This window comes from Ictidomys tridecemlineatus, chromosome X (genome assembly GCF_052094955.1).
Source record: "Ictidomys tridecemlineatus isolate mIctTri1 chromosome X, mIctTri1.hap1, whole genome shotgun sequence".
In the NCBI taxonomy this organism is placed as follows: domain Eukaryota; kingdom Metazoa; phylum Chordata; class Mammalia; order Rodentia; family Sciuridae; genus Ictidomys; species Ictidomys tridecemlineatus.
In genome coordinates this window covers 69,233,763-69,253,489 of record NC_135493.1, presented here as the reverse complement: position 1 = coordinate 69,253,489, position 19,727 = coordinate 69,233,763, and the positions used below count along the sequence as shown (strand labels likewise).

General features: G+C 40.0%; 1 protein-coding gene across 7 annotated transcripts in view; it reads right to left on the bottom strand.

Moving 5' to 3' along the window:
* Positions 1-19,633, bottom strand: part of LOC101973943 (voltage-gated potassium channel KCNC1) — a 38,347-nt gene extending 18,714 nt beyond the window's left edge. For 4 of the 7 annotated variants that reach the window (XM_078034640.1, XM_078034637.1, XM_040282352.2 and 1 more), the window contains exon 1: positions 19,470-19,633. The gene's annotated coding sequence lies outside the window, so the exon portion shown is untranslated. Of the gene's footprint in view, positions 1-6,112; positions 6,208-8,400; positions 8,530-11,154; positions 11,293-12,631; positions 12,795-17,070; positions 17,168-19,469 lie in introns of all 7 variants that reach the window. The other 3 variants (XM_078034638.1, XM_078034639.1, XM_078034636.1) reach the window with 2 other exon arrangements.
* Between the last annotated feature and the right edge of the window lie 94 nt (positions 19,634-19,727).

Sequence of the window (19,727 nt, the reverse complement as noted above, 5' to 3'; positions counted from 1 at the left end):
TATAACCCAGGGTGCTCTGCACTGAGCTACCCTTCCAGCCCTTTTTAATTTTAATTTTGAGATAGGGTGTAACTAAGTTGCTGAAACTGGTATCAAAGTTGTGATCCTCTTTCTTCAGCTTTCCTAGAAGCTGGGATTACAGGTGTGTGCCACTGCACCCAGATAATGGATAGGTTTCTTAAAGAGACCTTATGTCTTAGAAATACTGAAATGTACATGAATAAAATGATATATCTTTGATAATTGAGTTGGAGGATAAAGGAGAAACTATTAATCATTAATCTGTCACTCACAGAAGGTGGGTGATAGATACATGGGTGGGTGATCCGTTAATCTCTACCTTTGTATACATTTAAAATTACTCTACCTTTGTATACATTTAAAATTTTCCATAATAAAAAAGTTTATCTGGGCATAGTGATGTTAACCTGTAGTCCAGCTACTTTGGAGTCTGTGGTGGGAGCACTACTTGAGCTCAAGAATTTAAGATCAGCCTAAGCAGCATAACAAAACCCTCTTTCAAACAAAAGTTTAAAATAAAGAAAATAAACAGTGGTTTTTGTGCTGGGTGTGTGGCTCTTTGATACAGCATTTGCATAGCACAAGTGGGTGGCCCTGGTTTGATCTTCAGCAAAGAGTTATGGGGAGACTTTTTTAAAAAAATATTTTGGTCCTGGGGCTGGGGTTATAGCTCAGCAGTGGAGTGCTTGCCTAGCATGTTCAAGGCCCTGGGTTCGATCCTCAGTACCACATAATAAATAAATAAATAGAATCATGGTATTATGTCCAACTACAACTAAAAATAAATATATATTTTTTTAAAAATTTGGTTCTGAGGTTTAAACTCAGAGGTGCTTAATCAATGAGATACATCCTCAGCCCCTTTTGTTTTATTTTGAGACAGAGTCACTAAGTTTCTGGGGGGCCTTATTAAGTTGCCAAGGTTGGCCTCAAACTTGCAATCCTCCTGTCTCAGCCTCTTGAGTTGCTGGGATTATAGGCATGTATCACTGTGCCTAGTGAGGGCTTTGATAGGAAAGTATAATGAGTAGTCAGAAAAAATTTGGCAGGCATAACCCAGGGTCACTCTGTTCTTTGAACCAGTACTTTCGAACAAAAAGCACTGTACTGGCTTGGATAGTATCTCCTATTACTCTTAAATCAAGTCCTTTATGGAACTTTGGAAGGTAACCTTAGTTAGAAATAAGGTTGTTGTGGATTAGTCTAAGATAAGGTTATACTGGAGTAAAGTGGGCCTTTAATCCAATAAGACTGGTGTCCTTATAAGAAAAGGAAAGACACCCAGACACCCAGGGAGAACACATGCGAACACAGAGTTTGAGACTGGAGTTAGGCTGCCACTAACCAAGGAATGTCAAGAATTGCCAGCAACCATCAAAAGCTAGGAGAGGGGCATGGAACAGATTCTCCCTCTGAGGCTCCAGAAAGAAACCCCATACCTTGATTTCAGACTTCAGATCTAGAGAACAGTGAGATAATACATTTCTGTTGTTTTTAAAGCACCTAGTTTGTGGTACCTTGTAAAAACAGCCTTAGAAAATTAATAAAGGCAACACTGGCTGTATATACTCCCTTAATGGCACTGTACCTTGACTATAGACCAAGAGCCTGAGGCTTTGAATAGAACCCTCTCCCCAGAGAATACAATAGGACCAGTGCCACAGGAGGCTATGGCATAGGCTGAATATGGAATGGCCCATCTTCTTGGGGGTAGTGCTTTTACTCAATAGATAAACAATTTAAATTTCTGTTTTTATATTAAAGGAAACACAAATATAACATGAGGCATACTGAAAAACTGGTATGACTAAGGTAAAACATAGGCTTCAAAAAAGATATGTCACATCTGTGCTTGGATGTATATGCACTATAGTACTGTTTGTAAAAGCAAATTGTTGAAAAGAAAAATCCCTAAAAATTAATCATTTAGGGATTGGTTAATTAAATTAAGGTATAAATTCTACCTCCATCTACAAGCTTTATAAAAAGAATAAAGTAAACATATTTATACTGATTTGGAAAGCCATCTTTTATGGTTTGGATCTGACACTGTAGCTAGCACCAAATCTTCTCCCCTGATCCTCAGGAACTCAAGGGCACTTGCCATTTCTCTGAAATGTCCTTTTGTGCAAGTGTTTGAAAACACTAGCCTGAAGAAAACATATCTAGGGGTGCTAAGCTTGAAAAGTTAAGTATAAATCAAGGGAATTTCAGATATACTTAAGTGTTAAAAAAACAACAAAGAAACTTTAAGCATAAGAAGAAAATTGGGCAAAACTTGCCTAATTTGTGTGATTGAAGAAACTCTAAACATGATACAAAATACAAAAACTATAATGCAAAATGTTGATACATTTTATACACACACACACATATACACATAAAATACAAGCAATAGAGTAGGAACATATACTTATTTTTTTATTTTTTGGTACCAGGAATAGAACCCAGGGGTGCTTTACCACTGAGCCACATCCTCAGCTCTTTTTATGTTTTATTTTGAGACAAGGTCTCACTAAGTTACTGAGGCTGGCTTTGAACTTATGATCGTCCTGCCTCAGACTCCAAAGCCACTGGGATTACAGGCATGTGCCACTATGTTTGGCTAGGAACATATATTTAAAATACCTGAAACAGGCAGGGAGGGGTTACTTTCCTCAACAACAAAGACATCATATAAATTGATAAAATTAAGGTGAATAATAATACAAAGAGAAAAGGGGCATGATCAGGGAATGCACAGAAAAAGAACAATCAACCAGGCTTGGTGGGGCATACCTATAATCCCAGTGATTAGGGAGGCTGAGGCAGGAGGATCATAAGTGCAAAGCTGGCCTGGGCAATTTAGTGAGACCCTATTTCAAAATAAAAAAGGGTTGAGTATGTAGCTCAGTGGTAAAGTGGTCCTGGGTTCAATCCCCAGCACTGCAATACAACAACAACAAAATAGCTATGTGTGCATACTCTGTCCTAAGAATTATACTCCTAGCAATGTAGCCTGCTGATGTGTCATATCTGTGCTTGGATGTATATGCACTATAGTACTGTTTGTAAAAGCAAATTGTTGAAAAGAAAAATCCCTAAAAATTAATCATTTAGGGATTGGTTAATTAAATTAAGGTATAAATTCTACCTTCATCTACAAGCTTTATAAAAAGAATAAAGTAAACATATTTATACTGATTTGGAAAGCCATCTCTTATGGTTTGGATCTGGAATGTCCTCAAAATGCTAATGTGTTGAAAACTTGGTCCCCAGTGCAAGCAATGATCAGAGGTGGGGTTTTTGGAGAGTGATTGGACCATGAGGACTTTAACCTCATCAGTGGACTGAAATGTTCATTGATGGATTCATAACTTGATGGTATTATTGGGAAGTGGAAAAAACTTTAGGAGGTGAGGACTAGTTGGAGGAAGTAGGTCATGTCCTTGAGGGGTTGTCATTTTCTTGGCCCCTTCCTCATGTTCTGTGCTTCTTGGCGGCCATGAGGTGAGTAGCTATCTTTTGCCACATCCCTCTACCATCATGTTCTGCCACACCACAGGCCTAAAATCAATATAGCCACAGACCAGGGACTAAAATCTCTAAAACCTAAAATAAAATACAGCTTTCTCACTTTAAGTTGATTTTATTAGATATTTCATCAGTGACACAACACTGACTAACACATCATCAAAATACATTCAAGCAAACAAAACAACACAGAGAATGTGTGTCTGGTTTGAGTCTATTTGTGTAATAAAACAAAGTATCATTCATGTTGATCTGCATAAACACTAATATTTTCTGGAAGTAACACACAAGCAACTGTTATCAATGATTACCCAACCTGGAAGCCTGGATGTTTACATCATTTAAATACTTTTCTATGTATACATATTGCTTTTTATTTTTTGGTATGGGGATTGAACCTAGGACTTGCACATGCTAGCAAGCACTCTACCACATCCCCATCCCTTATTTACTTTGAGACAGGGTCTGGCTAAGTTTCCCAAAGTGGTCTCCAATTTGTGATTGTTCTGCTGTAATCTTTCCAGTAGCTGGTATTACAAGTGTGTGCTACCACATCTGGCCACATATTGCTTTTTTTTTTTTTTAAAGCCAGTTGATTTTTAAATAACTTTTACCTACTGTTCCCCCCTGCAAAGTGAGTATAGTACTACCAAAATCAAAAATTTTTTTTGCCACTTTTACTAGGAGATAGACAAGGTTAAAGTCAAAGTATGAGTGTACCTTGGTTAAATCAAAACAGATTTTTCTCACTAGTGCCAAACAGTTTACTTCAGCAAGGACTAGAGGCAGAGCACTGTACACAGTAGTCTTTCATGAGCTTGGGAAGCAGCTTAGTAGCAGCTTAGTGTTTGCTCAGCATTCAGGAGAGGCCCTTGGTTTGATCTCCATCAACACACACACACACACACACACACACAAACACACACACACATAATAATAATAATAATAAAACAAAAATAAAATAAAATCTTCTTGCCCCAAGAGTGGGAGAGGTGATTGAAACGAGACTGTCAAGATGGGTACATGGAGATATATTACACTACTGTTTTTACTTTGTGTGTGTATAAAATTTTCAATAATAAAGAGTAAAAAGTTTCTAAACAACTCCATTTCCTCATTCCCCATCTAATTAGTTGTTTAGACTGGATAATGCCTCTGAGAAAAGTGGTCCATGCCCTAATACCTTAAAACTGTGAATGTTACTTTATATGGCAAAATAGATTTTGTAGATCTGATTATGTTAAAGATTTTGAGCTGGAGAGATTATTATCCTGGATTATCTAGGTAGTTTTAATATAACTATGAGGATTCTTAACGTTTTTTCATACTGGAAATTGATCAAGGGTCTTGCACATGCTAGGCAAGTACTCTACCACTGAGCTCCATCCTAAATTCTTTTAAAATTATTTTATTTTTCTTGATCTCCAATTTGTTCAATACCTCTCTCATTTTGACCCTCTTGCCTCCCTGTAAGGATCCTTGTGTCTAGATGTGGTGATACACACCTATTATCTCAGCTACTTAGCAAGCTGAGACAGAAGGATCACAAGCTAGAGACTATCCTTGGCCACTTGGTGAGATCCTGTTTCAAAATTAAAATAAATAAATAAAAATGACTGGGTATGTAGCTCAGTGGTGCAGCTCCCTTAGATCCAATCCTCAGTACCATGTAAGAAAAGACAAGGAAGCAGATTTGCCCCTAAAACTTCCAGAAACCTGGAATATTGACTCCAGATTTTCTCTCGGACTTGATTTTTCCTTTTTTCTACCCTTATCTACTGAGCCAACCTGTGTTCATTCATCCTTTTAGGTCTAGCCCAAATATCATTTCCTCTGAGAAACTTTTTTCCAATTTTTTTTGGCCATGCTTGGGATTGAACCCAAGCTAGACAAGCACTCTACTACTGAGATAATTCCCAGCCCTTTATATTTTGAGAAATAGTCTCACTAAATTGCTGAGGCTGGCCTTAAACTTCCAATCTTCCTGCCTCAGTCTCCCAAGTAGCTGGGATTACAGGTGTGTACCACCCTGGCCAGCCCAGACTGATTTTTTAAATGAGTGAATATTAATCTCCACTTTTACAATCCTCATCTGAGACTGTGGAACATACTGAAGACAGAAGAACATGGTCCTTAATCATCTTACCAGAGCCACAAGAAGGAAGCAAGGTTACTGTTTCAATCTAGGTTGGAGTAAGTACACATTAGAAAGAGAGAAAACTGATTCTCAGAGCAAGGAAAGAAGCCAACATCCAGGTTTTTTGACTTTAGTCTCCTACAACCCCAAAAATGGGGAAGGACAGGGTGGAGGAGGGAAAGGAGAGAAGGAACCAGATATATAGTGGCTGTTTTGAAAGTAGAATACAATATCAGTGGCAAGATAGACAAGCCAGTGCAGAAAGGTTATCCTGGAGACATGTTTCCATATGGTAAGAGCAGAACAGTGGGATGCATCCAACCCACTTCTGCTGAAGGTTCTTGGGGGCTCTGCAAGGACAGGCCCATTCAACCTAGTATGTTGAATGGCAAGAGGGCTAGCATCCTCTCCTTTACTGCCCACCCACCCCACCTCACAGACCTGTTTGGGGAGGCCAGCAGAGTTCACACCACAAGGAAACTTAGTTCACAAGTAATAGTGAGTAAGAATTCAGTTTCTATGACTCCTTGGAATACCTGGAAACGAGAAAGTGAAAGATTTCAAATTTATATGCCTGTTTCTAAAAGATAGGCACTGGGAGGCACAGAAACTCTACAGCTCCTTAAGCAAGCCCCAGACACCACTTCTTATTCGGCCATCTTCATTTCCTATGGGAGAGCTATAGCTGCACAGCAAACTATCTTTCCTTCAAGAGTAGTAAGGGGACTATTGCAAAGAAACAGTGGGAGAGAACTATATGATGGATGGAGAGAATTCAGAGTTCTCTCTTGCATGAGCCTAATGGTAGCTCCCCTATGGAAACAACTTCAGAAAAGGCCTAAGCAAAGATGGGAGATGGTAACTGTAAGGACAGAGGATTGTCTCCAGAGGCCAAGTATCCACAGACTCTCACCCCCCTGAGAATAGTGCATACTGAGTCCACAGTGTGGTCACCTGGTTTAGAATTTGCTGCCAAATTCTTCTTGAAGAGCATCGATCAGATCCAGCATGGACAAAAGTTAGCTTTAGATTCCCTTTCATTCCAAGCATGGTGGGAAAGGGGGGCAACTGGTCTGGATTTGGGATTTACATTGCAGATGGTGTGACTTTGGGCAAGTCCCTTCAATGAGGAGTCTGTTTCTTCATTGACAAAACAGGAAGAAGACTCTCTTTGCAGGACTATTATGAGAATCAAGAAAGGTATGTGGCTGGGGATGCAGTTCACTTAATCATGTGCTTAGCATTTGCAAGGCCCTAGGTTTGATTGTCAGCATCACATAAAAGCAAAACAGCAAAACAAGAGAGGTAAGTGAGAAAGTGCTTTATAAACAAAGTGATAAATGTATATGAAAATTAGGATTTAAGGGCTGGGGCTGTGGCTCAGTGGTAGAGCACTCGCCTAGCATGTGTGAGGTACTGGGATGGATCCTCAGTACCACATATAAATAAATAAATAAAATAAAGATATTGTCTCCAACTTCAACTAAAAAAGTATTTTAAAAAGAAAATTAGGATTTACCTTATAAATCCATGAGTTATTATTATCCAGAAAGGGCAGGTGGCACTGTTCTAAGACTTGCCTGTTTAAATCCAAGCAGGGACCCTTTCACAGGGTAGAGGGACCCTGTTATGAGACACTCTCCTGGCTCTGGAGCCAGGCTGAGGCAAGTGGGCAGGTGAGAAAGGAAGCTTTGTTCAAACTGTTTTGCTATTGGGATTGAAAAGAGCTTACCGGGGGTCTTTCTATGCTATAATGGATAGGAATTAAATCTCTGACCCTTCCAGGCTCCTGTATTCTGTGGAATTCCTTAACTCTGTACCTTTCCCATCATGTCTCAAGGGAAGATAGAACTGACTCCTCAGAAGACCTTCCTTCAGGTATTCTTCCTTATTCTCTGGCATCCTGGGCCCAGCCAGCACCCCAAGTGCTTCTGGGATTGTCAATGGCACAGGAATTAAGAGAGTGTGCTCTTGAATCAGATTACCTGGTCAGATCCAGCATGGACAAGAGTTACCTTTAGATTCCCTCTCTCTATACCTCTCATGGTGAGAAAAGAGGCAACTTTTGATATTTGGGACCTACGTCTGCAGCATGACTAAGATCCCATAGCTGGTAACTCCAAATGTTTACTAGTTATGTGACCTTAGAAATGTGACATATCTACTTTGGGTTTCCTTTCTTCCATTTGCAAAATGCTTATAATTATAGTCTCTAACTCATAGGGCTGTTATGAGGAATAAATGGTAGTTCATATAATAATATCTGACTTCCTAAATGCCAGGCACTGTGCTCAGCACTTCTGAAGGGACAGAATCCCAGAGGAACTAATGTCAAAGACTAGAATGGTGATAATTTTTTTTTAGTGCTAAGAATTGAATCCCAGAGCCATGCACATGCTAAGCATAAGCTCTACCACTGAGCTATATGCCTAGCTCTGGGGATGAAATTTCAATGGTGACAGGACCTGAGGGATCATGTGGGGCAGTTCTCACATTGTACAGAGGAGAAAACTCTGCCCCAGAAAGATGCAGTTGACTTGCCTTGCAGCAAGTGTGGGACTATGACCCATCCTGTTCTCTTGACTCCAAGGCCAGGCCTTTTGTACCCTCCCAGGTCATTTTTCCACAATCCCCAGAAACCACTGATGTAATATGGACTGTGGGTTCAGAGGTGTTCTTCAGAGCTGCTGCTGGCTGGGGTTCACCACCCTTTCCCCACCAGTACTCACTTTCTGCTGGCATATGTGTTGGTGACATGGCATATGTGTTGGCTTCCAACATGCTGTTGAGGTGTTCCTACACTAGGGGACATTGTCCTGTGTCCTCAAGATAATCTGTAGCACATGTAAAAGTTTAGCCTGTAAAAGAAGCCAGAATTGTAACTGGAGCCTGAGGAATGGGTAGAGGGGGATGACTGCCAATAGACAGAGAAGGATCTCAAGGCCCTAGGAAATTTGCAGGTTGAAGCATTCTGCAAACAAATTCTCATAATCTCAAGACTCCAGCCCTCTGTTTCCTCACCCTGCTACCATACACAAAAATTCTGTGCAGGAGGGCAGCACTCTGACTCAGGATTCACTGAATGTATAGATTGGCCTATGTCTTCAGGGAAGAAGCCTCAAAGATAGGAGACAGTGTGGTTATAGATTCTAGAAAATTTGAGGGGCAATAGGGAATGTCTTTGGGAGCACACTGAACCCACTTTCAGAAGTCTTGTTTACTTGTCCACCTCTGCCCATGCACTACAGACACATTATGTGACCTTGAGTAGGATATGTAACCTGTCTGAGCCACAGATACATTGTCTATAAAACAGGCTGTTGATTTTCCTCCTCCAGGGATAGAGGGAGGATTAAACTAGATAATGCCTATAGAAGTGTTTAAAAATCATAAAATAAACTACAAATACAAGGACATAATACTGGTAAAACATGCAAGTTTCAGGCAGAAAAAAAGCAAATTCCAAATTCCATTTTTCTTCAGAAGTAATTTAAACCCATTTATAATCAGAAAGAGTTTGAGTGCTCAGTCCTTTGTGTTTGGGAGCTCATTGATTTATTAATTTATTCAAATATCCCTGAATATCACAAAAGTGAAAAAAGCAAAACTATACATACCCATGATACTAGCAACATATCCAGCCTAGTAGGAAGCAAGGAGAACGATTAACCATTACGCTTCCCATTTTCCTAGCCATTCCCCAAAATGGGTTTGGAGGACACAAGAGGATGAGGTTGGGAAGCAAGGACAGGTATTATGGGAAAAGAGTACTGCTTCCTAGGTGACTAAGGGCAACGTACCTAGAGGTCTTCAGTGCTCTTAACAGAACACCACAGAATATTACAACATTAATAGTTCCACTTTATTGAACACAAATTAAGTGTGTGTTCTAGGCACTATGATAAGTACTTTATCAACATCATTTCTTATAATCCTCCCAACAACTTCCTGGAGTGAATATGATAAACCCTCATTTTGCAGCTAGAAAATCTAGTCTGCAACTTTTCCAGGTTTATGCAATTAGTTCAAGGTGGGGCTGGAATCCTCACTTGCAAGTCTTCCAAGTTCCTGCTCTTTATTTCATTCTTTCATGAAAAATAAGAAAAAAAGTTTCAAGGACAATATATTGTATTCATGTGCCAAAAATCACAACCCACACATTCAGGAAACAACAAAATAAAACTAGAGAGGCTGCTTGGATCCTTGGTCTTAACACATACTGCTGCCTGTTGGCTTGTGGAGGTACTATAAGAAGGATGTAGAAGCAAAAACCTTAGAGAAAAGTCAATTATTCAACTTAAAAATTATTTCAAGCTAGCTAAATGAACTACAACAAAAATCCTGGCAGTGAAAGACATTGAGACAACAGTGAACTCAACAAACCCTCTGATGACCAGGCTTCCTCCTTCCCTACTCCAAGGCTTTCCTGCAGGGGAGTAAGCACTTGAGTACAAACATTGACCTTTTCATGGATTGGGGGATAGCAGAACACTCTTCTGCTAGATCAAGGTATCAAGAAGCCAGACTCCCTGCTAGAACTTCAATCTCCTTGTCTGCTATAGGGATAGGATAATATTCAGACAGTAAGAAGTCTTCTGAAGATAATTTAGATTTTGGCAGCTATTGATCCAGTACCCTGGCCCTTTCTAGTGATCACTGCTTTACTGATTCTAGACTGAGTTAAACTAGCTGATATCTGAAGGTCCCTCTAGTTCCAATAGTCCATGTGTCTGGGAGAGTTTGCATCAAAAGTTTGAAGTATAAGAGTGAATCTCTGTGAGCACTCTTCCTCAGTGCCCTTTCTGAAATCTCTCTGGCTGGCTGGAGGCCAGAGAATAGGAGTGGGAGGGAGGATACTGAAGAACATTATTCTCTGGTAGCCTTGGACTCAAGAGAACAGGTAAAACTGTGCCAACAGTAGGCAGTTCTTGTTAGGCAAACAACAATAATAATAAATCCTGGGCCTTTTATCAAAAGTTACTCATGGGAATGAAACGAGCAACTCATGGATTCCACTGGAAGTACCAGTAGCAAATGCAAATATGTTTTCAAGTTGTTAAGGCTATAACAAGGATAGCTGTTCAGGACACAAAAATGCAGTCAGAGAGGAGAGCACAGACAGATAATACATTTCCCCATAATTAGCAGAGAAAGCCCCAGACTTCCCTAAAGAAATTCCTCATTTTCAGAAAGACAGCTTCCTTCCCAAAGGCCTGGGAATGTCTTTTGATGCCAGGCAACTGGGAAGAGTTTTCCAGGGGTAAAACTCTCTTTTTGCTAGGGCTGGGAAGTAATGCTGATGACTCTTGGAAAATGATGGGGCACTGAGAAAATGTGAGCTCTGGAAGGGCACAGGGGATTTGCTCTGATCACTTCTCCCACTTCCACCTTCTACTAAAGGGGCAATGGCTAAGAAGAAACCAAGATTGTTTTGCAAATAAATGTACCTGTGACTCCTCCCTTGCTCCTGACCATTTCCTTACCCTTGGAGATGATTTTGTTGATATTCACAAGAGGCTCACTCCAGTTCACTTCATTCTAAAGAGTCTGGCCATGATATGTTTAGAACTGTGTATTGATGTGATCACCAGCAAGTCACTGGCTGCATTCTGACAGGGCTTCTGTATTATGGGCCAAGAAAAGAAAGAGAGAGGAAGACCTCAGAGGGAGTAGAAGGGAATCTACAGTTCTGGAAGTTCTGAAACACTCCCACCTGCTTTAAGTGAATGCCTATGATTTTAGCTAGACCATCTACTGCATGGAGCCTCAGTTGCTTCTCCAAGGACATAAGGATATTACTTTCACCACAGGTTTGTTAGTACTAAATAAATAGCATGTGTAAAGTACCCAGCACAGTGCTTAGCATATAGTACACATAGCATGTAGTGCTTGGCACATAATGACTTTTTAAAGACTAGAGTGATATCCTTGTTTTCCCCTGGACCTAACACTAGAAGTCTTGCATCACAGAAAAACCCAGCAAACTGGGACAAATGGTCACTCTATTTTCATCCATTTCTTCTCATCTCTCCAAATGAAGGCATAATTATCCCACACCTTCATTTGTTTGACTCACAAACCAGTATGTTTCTGAATTTCTCTAATCAAAAGTCCAAATATTTGTAAAAAACAAAACAAAACAAAAATACAACAAACTGTAATGTGCTTCTTATGTCTATTCCTGTCAATTACTCCACGATCTAGGGAAGTGCTTCTCAATCCTGGGAGATTTTACCCCCAAAATATATTTGGTAATATCTGGAGGTATTTTTCATTGTTATATCTGAGAAGTGAGAAAGCGCAACTGGTATGGTGTGCTTAGTAGTGCATAGTACTACTATGAGCTAGGGGCCAGAGAGGTTGGTAAATATCCTAAAATACACAGGACAACTTCAACAAGGAATTGTTTGGGTCAAAGTATCAATAATGCGATTGGGGATGTAGCTCAGTTGTAGAGCATTCACCTAGCATGGTTCAATCACCAGCACTACCAAAAAACAAACAAACAAACAAACAAACTCCCCCAAAACCCTTGTAAACAATATTGAGTTTGAGAAGCCGTAATCTAGTTGTAGATATTATTAGCTCAATAAATGCTAAAACTAAAGACTCTGGGGCTGGGAGGGTGGCTCAGCTGTAGAGTGTTTGCCTAGCATATGAGAAGTGCTGAGCTCTATCCCCAGCACCACAAAAACAAAAAAAACCCAAGCAAACCAAAAGCAACCCCCAAGACCCTGAGGCTGGGAGAGGTAGAGGAAGTAGGTCAAGATCCAAAGAGCTGGATAGTGGCCCATATCTAGCTCAGACAGACTGGTTGACTCTGGATCCAGTTCTTTTTCTATAATATTGCAATGCCCCTGAAAGATGTTTTGTTTTGTACCACGTTTGGCTATATTGTAGTTGTGGCATGATAAGACTGAGCCCAGGGCTGGAGGTGTAGTTAAGTGGTAGAGCACTTACCTAGCATGTGGGAGGCTGTGGGTTTAATCCCTACTTCTGACCTTCAGTGCTGTTCTTGAGCTGGTTCATACAGGCTAAAGCCAATTGTGTGAATCTCTTCCCAATTCTGCATTTAGTAATTTTACATCAGTAGCTTGAAATATCCCACAGCAAGAAATTTACACTATGGAAATAAGCAAATTGTACAACTCAAGGCTTCTTTTATTTTTTTTTTTTTAAAGAGAGAGTGAGAGAGGAGAGAGAGAGAGAGAGAGAGAGAGAGAGAGAGAGAGAGAGAGAGAGAGAATTTTTTTTTAATATTTATTTTTCAGTTCTCGGCGGACACAACATCTTTGTTGGTATGTGGTGCTGAGGATCGAACCCGGGTCGCATGCATACCAGGCGAGCGCGCTACCGCTTGAGCCACATCCCCAGCCCATCAAGGCTTCTTTTAAAAGAGCCTGTTTACTCTTCCTAATAGGGCTACCAGGTATTATGCAGCCATTAAAAAAGAATTGAGGGCTGAGGGTATAGCTCAGTGGTGGAGTACTTGCCTAGCATGCTTGAAACCCTGGGTTTGATCCCCAGCAATGCATAAAAATAAAAAATAAATTAAAAATTAAAAAATAATTGTAGCTATAACAGTTGATTCAAAAACAGTTGATTCCCTAAGTGGAGTATTTCCCAAACCATGGTCAGTAGAGGATCAGAATTTAACAATTTCTACCTCATTGATACCAGGCCCCCAAGCTCTGGTTTTCAACCCTATATAAAAGTCTCAACACAGAGAAGCACTGGATCATTAAACAGATGAACAAAATGAGGTACAGAAGTCAGCATTGCTATTTTAATTTTAAATTGAATGAAGTAGACCAATCAGCTCAGACAGGAGAAGCTGGGTCTAGAATGAACCCATTTTTAGAGGCTTACCTTGAACTTCCAGGTACTCTCTTATCTATCCATACCCATTTTTTCATAGCTCTGATCATTACATGAAATTTCACCATATAGTTAATCACAGGGTTTCTTGTAGGTTATTTTCTTTCTTCCAATAGAATGTAAATTCCATGAGGGTTGAGAATGTGTTCTGTTTGTTGCTGTATCCTCATAACTGGTACACATGGGTGCTCTATTTAAAGTTCTTCAATGAATTACTGAATGCATAATTACCACATAGCTTCAGATTTCAGTCTTCAGGATATTAGAAATTCTCTCACCAGAGTAGCATAAGACACCAAAGAAACTTGTGTCTGCTGGAGCTTTGAGGTTACTTTAACTCTCCATTCTCTTTATAACTGTACAGCCATGGTTCAGCTCTTAGGACAGAATTTTGTTGTTATTCTTTTTTGAGAGTTTTTTTTTAGGGGGGGGAGAACACTTGTGTGGCAAAATTTGTATTAAAATTACATAGGAAATTTTTAGGACTGAGGGTATAGCTCAGTGGTATAGCGCCTGCTTAACATGTAAAGGGCCCTGAGTTTAATTCCCAGTACCACACACACACACACACACACACACAAAAAAAAAAAAACCTTAAAGGAAATTTCAAAGATAAAAAAGTAGCTTTAACAATTATTGATGAGTGAACAATCTTATTACATCTTCTATACCCTTCATTCTCACCTGCCCCCTAATTAATTTTTCACAGCTTTGGAGGTATAATTTTCATATAATAAACTGCAAACTTTAAGTGCAAAAAATGGGTATAGCTCAATGGGAGAGCCCAAGAAAGAAAGAAGATAGATTTGATGAGTTTCTTATATGCAGACACTTATAAACCATGGCCAACACCGATATAATGAACATATTAATCATCCCAAAATTGAGAAGTATTTTTTTAAACTACAGATTGCAACCCAATAGTCATTTATGGAAATACTTCTGGGACAACTGATGAGAGATAAATCTGGATGACCTGCAAGTTCATTTTCTTTCTCTTTTCAGTGGCTCAGCTGGGAGCTCGCTGTTCTAGACTGAGCCAGCTGTGGAAAGACATGGCTTTTCACTGAAGTCAGTATTCCTAGAGGGCAAGGCTGTTGTTCCTAGGGCCCTTTGTATGCAGACCTTGGCCCTGGGTGTGCACACTCCCTAGCATTGTTCCTGATTTGAGAGATCACTGATACATTTCTTGTTACTTAGAGAAAGTAGGTGTTGTCTCAATTTCCCAGTGTAGAGGTGGAGCTTCTGTTCTCTTGGAGTGCTCATAGTAGTATAGTCTGCCTAACCAGGCAGGTCCCTCTTAGCTTATACTCTGACTATATAGTTCACATAGGTTATCTATGACCAGACTATGCCATGGAACAAGGAGAGTTTGGGAGATTGTGTGTACTCTGCTACTCCTCTGCTTACTTGTAAGTTTCCCCACAACTCACAACAAACCCCATGTTATATCAGTATTCTGTGCTGACTTCCAAAATATCACTAGGCTGTTGATAAGACAAAGCTGTTTACTGCTTACAGGGAAAAGGAAAATACCATCTTGCAAAGCTTGGGCTCAGAGGGTGGAAGGTCAGGCCAGAATTTGAGAAGTGTATTCTCAAGGTGGGTCTTTCAATGCAGGGACTTGATTAGATTTAGGTAAGGATTATGATAGAACTGTTCAGGTTTGGTAGAAACAGCAATGAAAGAATTTTGAGGTGAGGAAAGAGGATTACGGAATTTGAAAGTCTGTGTTGATGCTTTCCATTGAAGAGTTGATGTGATAATCCTTTAATGAAAAATATGTCCATTTGCCTAAACAGGGGAGTTCTGGAAAAGTAATGTCATGCTAATGACAATGAATTGCAAAGTCGTGTAATATAGACAGTAAAGAGTGGTTTCATTACTGTATTAGGTGGGTGTCTAGGATGAATATGGGGATGTTTTGAATTTTAGATGCTAGTTGTATATGTCCATGATGTAATTACATGGCAATAATGAGTAGCATTTTTTTTTAAATGAAACTAAGTAAACTAGAATTAAATTGCATTTTTCTCTTGTGGTGCTGATGATCCAACACTGGGCCTCATGTATACTAGGCAAGTGCTCTACCAACTAAGCTAAATTCCCAGGCCCAGAGCTGAATTGCATTTTAAAAAAAAATTTTTCCAGTACTTGGGATTGAACCCAGGAGTGTTCTACCACTGAGCTACATCTCAATCCCTATTTACTTTTTTATTTTGAGATAGTGTCTTGCTAAGTTGCCTAAGCTGGTTTTGAACTTGTGATCCTCCAGCCTTAGCCTCCCAAGTAGCTGGGAGTAGCTGGGATTAAAAGTGTGCTTCGCAGTGTCTAGTTCATTTATTTTAATTATTTATTTTTAGCAGTACTGGGGATTGGATCCAGGGCCTTGTGCATGCTAGGGAAATGGTCTACCACTGCTTTACAACCTCATCCCTTTTTATTTTGAAACTGGGTCTCACTAAATTGCTGAGGATGGCCTTGAATTTGTGATCCTCCTGACTTAGGATCCAACGTAGCTGGGAGTACAGGCAAGTGTCACCATAGCCAGCTTAAATTGCACTTAGTAAATGTAAGGTTTTTTTTAGCTTTTGTTTTAGTTACACATATGTATGTGTGAAAAGAGTCATGAAGTAAAATGTCTTTCTTACAATGAGTCTGGATCCAAAAATATTTGAAAAGTACTTGCCTTAGAAAGACACTAATAGAGGGGCTGGGGCTGTAGCTCAGTGGAAGAGTGCTTGCCTAGCGTATGTGAGGCGCTCGGTTTGATCCTTAGCACCACATAAAAATAAAAACAAATAAAATAAAGCCACTCTTTTTTCTTTTCAACTACAAAAACATTTTTAAAAATTAAAAAAAAAGATAGTGATAGACTCCTAAAATAGATGATCCTTGCCTGTCTCAACTAGCTTGTACTTCACGGAAGAATACATAATTGGAAGAATGGAATGGAGGCCCTGTTTAGGTAGATTAAGGGATTGAGTGGGAATTTTGAATCCATAGTGCTGTTTTGCTTTTAGAGCACAGAGGGGAACTAAATCATATTGTTACTGCAATATGAAAGAGAGAGACTAAACAAGAGAAAATTATTTTATGAAAAAGAGGCTTGAGTTCTTAATACTTATCAAAAAGAAAGGTTGAAAAATGCTGCAACACTATCTTACTGGGAGTTGATGTGGTTTATTTGGGAATCATTTAGTAAATAAGGATTAAACAGAAGTGGGACCTGAGACTGTGTTAAACACTGGGGGCCCTTGCCATTGAAGCTGTCTGTTCGGATGCAGATCTGTAATATAGGTAAATTTAGTCCCTTGTCTAAAGGTTGTAGCAGAGCATGGGCTTCAGAGGAAATCAACAGTTTTTTTTTCTTTTTCCCTTTTTATTTTATTCTTTTGCCTTACTGGGGATTGAACCTAGGACCTCACATATATTAGCATACTAGGCAAGCACTCTACTACTGAACTACCCCTCTAGTCCTTTTAAAATTTTATTTTGAAACCAGGTGTGGTAGCACATACCTGTAATCCCAGACACTTGGGAGGCTGAGGCAAGAGGATAATAAGTTTGAGGCCAACTTTAGGAACTTAGTGAGGTCCTCAGTAACTTGGTGAGATCCTGTCTCAAAATAAAAATAAGATCATTGAATTGTCAAGATCATTGTATTGTCATATGCAACTAATAAAAAAATAAAAATAAATAAAAATAAGAAGGGTCAGGGATGTAGCTAAATGGTAAAATGACCCTAGTTTCAATTCCCAGTTTAAAAAAATATTTTAAGACAGGATTTCACTAAGTTTCCTAGATTGGTGTTGAAGTCGCCATCTTCCTGCCTTAGCTTCCCAAGTAGCTGGGACTGCAGGTATGCACCACTGTACCCATCTTCTTTCTTTGATTTTTTTCCCCAGCTCCCTTCTTTCTTAAGGGTTCCATCTTAAACCATGTAACTTAACTTCAGCTTTCTTATCTGTAAATTAATGAAGACAAAACCAACTTAATTGAAAAGACAAAATACACAGGGCAATTTAGAGGCAGGTAAACAAAAGACTTATCCATGAGTATTAAGGGAGTCCCAAGGAAGAATGGAGAGAGTTTTATCTTAGCAAATTTGCCAGAGCAGGGCAATGTAGTCCTTTGCAATTCAATTTTGGAACACAAAAGAGTGGGAGGATTTATCAACTCTTACTGCTGGTTCAAATGAAATTCAAGGTTGTCAAGTACTTTCCGTAAGTCCTGGCCCAATGTAGGCATTCAACAAGTGTTTCTTTCTTTCCTTCTGAAAGTAGAATGAAATATAAAATGTTGTAGAGTTCAGAGAAGGGCATGAAATATTTATGAACTAACTGCAAAGGACCACACTACTATGGCAAATTCCCTAAGGCCCTCTCTATCCTTCCTCATGACTTACACAGACTCACAGATGATTATCTCAGGAAAACTGGATTTGATAAAAGCTTCCAGAATTTTGTGGGGGTGCTGGGGAGTGAACCAAGCAGGGCCCTGCACTGCTAGTAAGGACTCTATTAATGACCCACGTCCCCAGCCCTTTCTGTTATTCTTATTTTGAGACAGGGTCCTGCTAAATTGCCTAGGTTGGTTGCAAATTTGCAATCCTCCTGCTTCAGCTTCCCAAGTAGCTAGGACTACAAGTGTGTGCCACCACACCTGGCTAGAATCCTGAATCTATTTTTTTTTTTTTTTGTACTGGGGATTGAACTCTGGGGCACTTGACCACTGAGCCACATCCCCAGCCCTATTTTGTATTTTATTTAGAGAAAGGGTTTCACTGAGTTGCCTTAGTATCTCACAGTTGCTGAGGCTGGCTTTGAACTCAGGATTCTCCTGTGTCAGCCTCCCAAACTGCTGGGATTACAGGCATATACCACCCCACAGACTAGAATCCTGAATCTTAAAGGTGAATAGTGGTTTGCGAGAAAGAGGGAAGGAAGGAGTGTGTTCTAGGGAGGGATAAGGAGTTGGGCAAAGACATACAGACTTAAAAGATACATAAGCAAATTACATTCCAGGGTAAGTTGACCGGAGAAAGCAGCACATACAGAGAATGAATTGTGATTTATTGCTATTAAGTGTTAAGAGACTCCTGGCAATATTAAAATTGCGCCAACTGTTCTTTCTCAAGTGTTAAATTGGAAAATAACTTCTGAGAAAAGGATTGAGACAGTCTTAAATATATTTTAAACAACCTGTAAAATCAGAAGGGCTTCATGATACGCTTTCCTTCTACAATCCTCAAATCCCAAGGAATAATGCTGAGAAACTAAGTATACATACCTTTGTGGATGTTGGAAACCAACAGCAGTGGAATGCTGGCAGAGAAAAATCCAACATTTTTAAGCTATGGGAGAGAACGAGGGACCAGCCTAAAACCCTTAGAGATGGAAAAACAAACAAACAAACAAACAAAAACCACACTAAAACACAAAGAGGAACAGAGACCACATAGCAGCAAGATTCAGATAAGACCAGAACCCAGGTCTTTGTTCTTGGAAGATAACTCTCATTCTAGTCATTCGGGCCTCATATCACTGTGCTGGTACCAATTTAAAATGGCCCCTGGGTATTTGCCAAGAAGGCAAATCCCCCGACTCCCCCCTCCCCCACGCCGCCTTTACGCCCCAGAACTGGGGATTGAACCCAAGGACTATCCACCACTGAGCTACATCTCCAGCCCTTTTTTCTTTGAGTCAGGGTCTCCCTAAATTGTCAGCGCTGGCCTTGAACTTTTGCTCCTTGTGTCTCAGCTTCCTGAGTCTCTGGGATTACAGGCGGGCATGGCAAGAAAGCAGATTTTTTTTTTTAAACCCAACGGTAACGATATGGGTATTTTCTCTGTATTCCTTCTTCAGTGTCCAAAGTGTTTTACTGAATTATGTCCTGATTTACGGAAATCATAACATACCTGAAAGCCCATTTCCAGGAAGTACACGGGCATACCGCAATCCTTCCACCGGCCGCCAAGGGGCGCAACATAATTTTTGTTTCTGTAGTCCAGACACACCCTTTCCGGTCAGGGACAGAAACTCGAGAGCAACCTGGAAATTGGCGGAACCTAGAGGCTAAACACTTGCAGCTCGAAGAGGCTGTTTTGTGAAAAGAACACTTCCGGCCGGCAAGGAAGTAATCACACATGCTGTAAAGCCAGCCTCCAAATCCCACG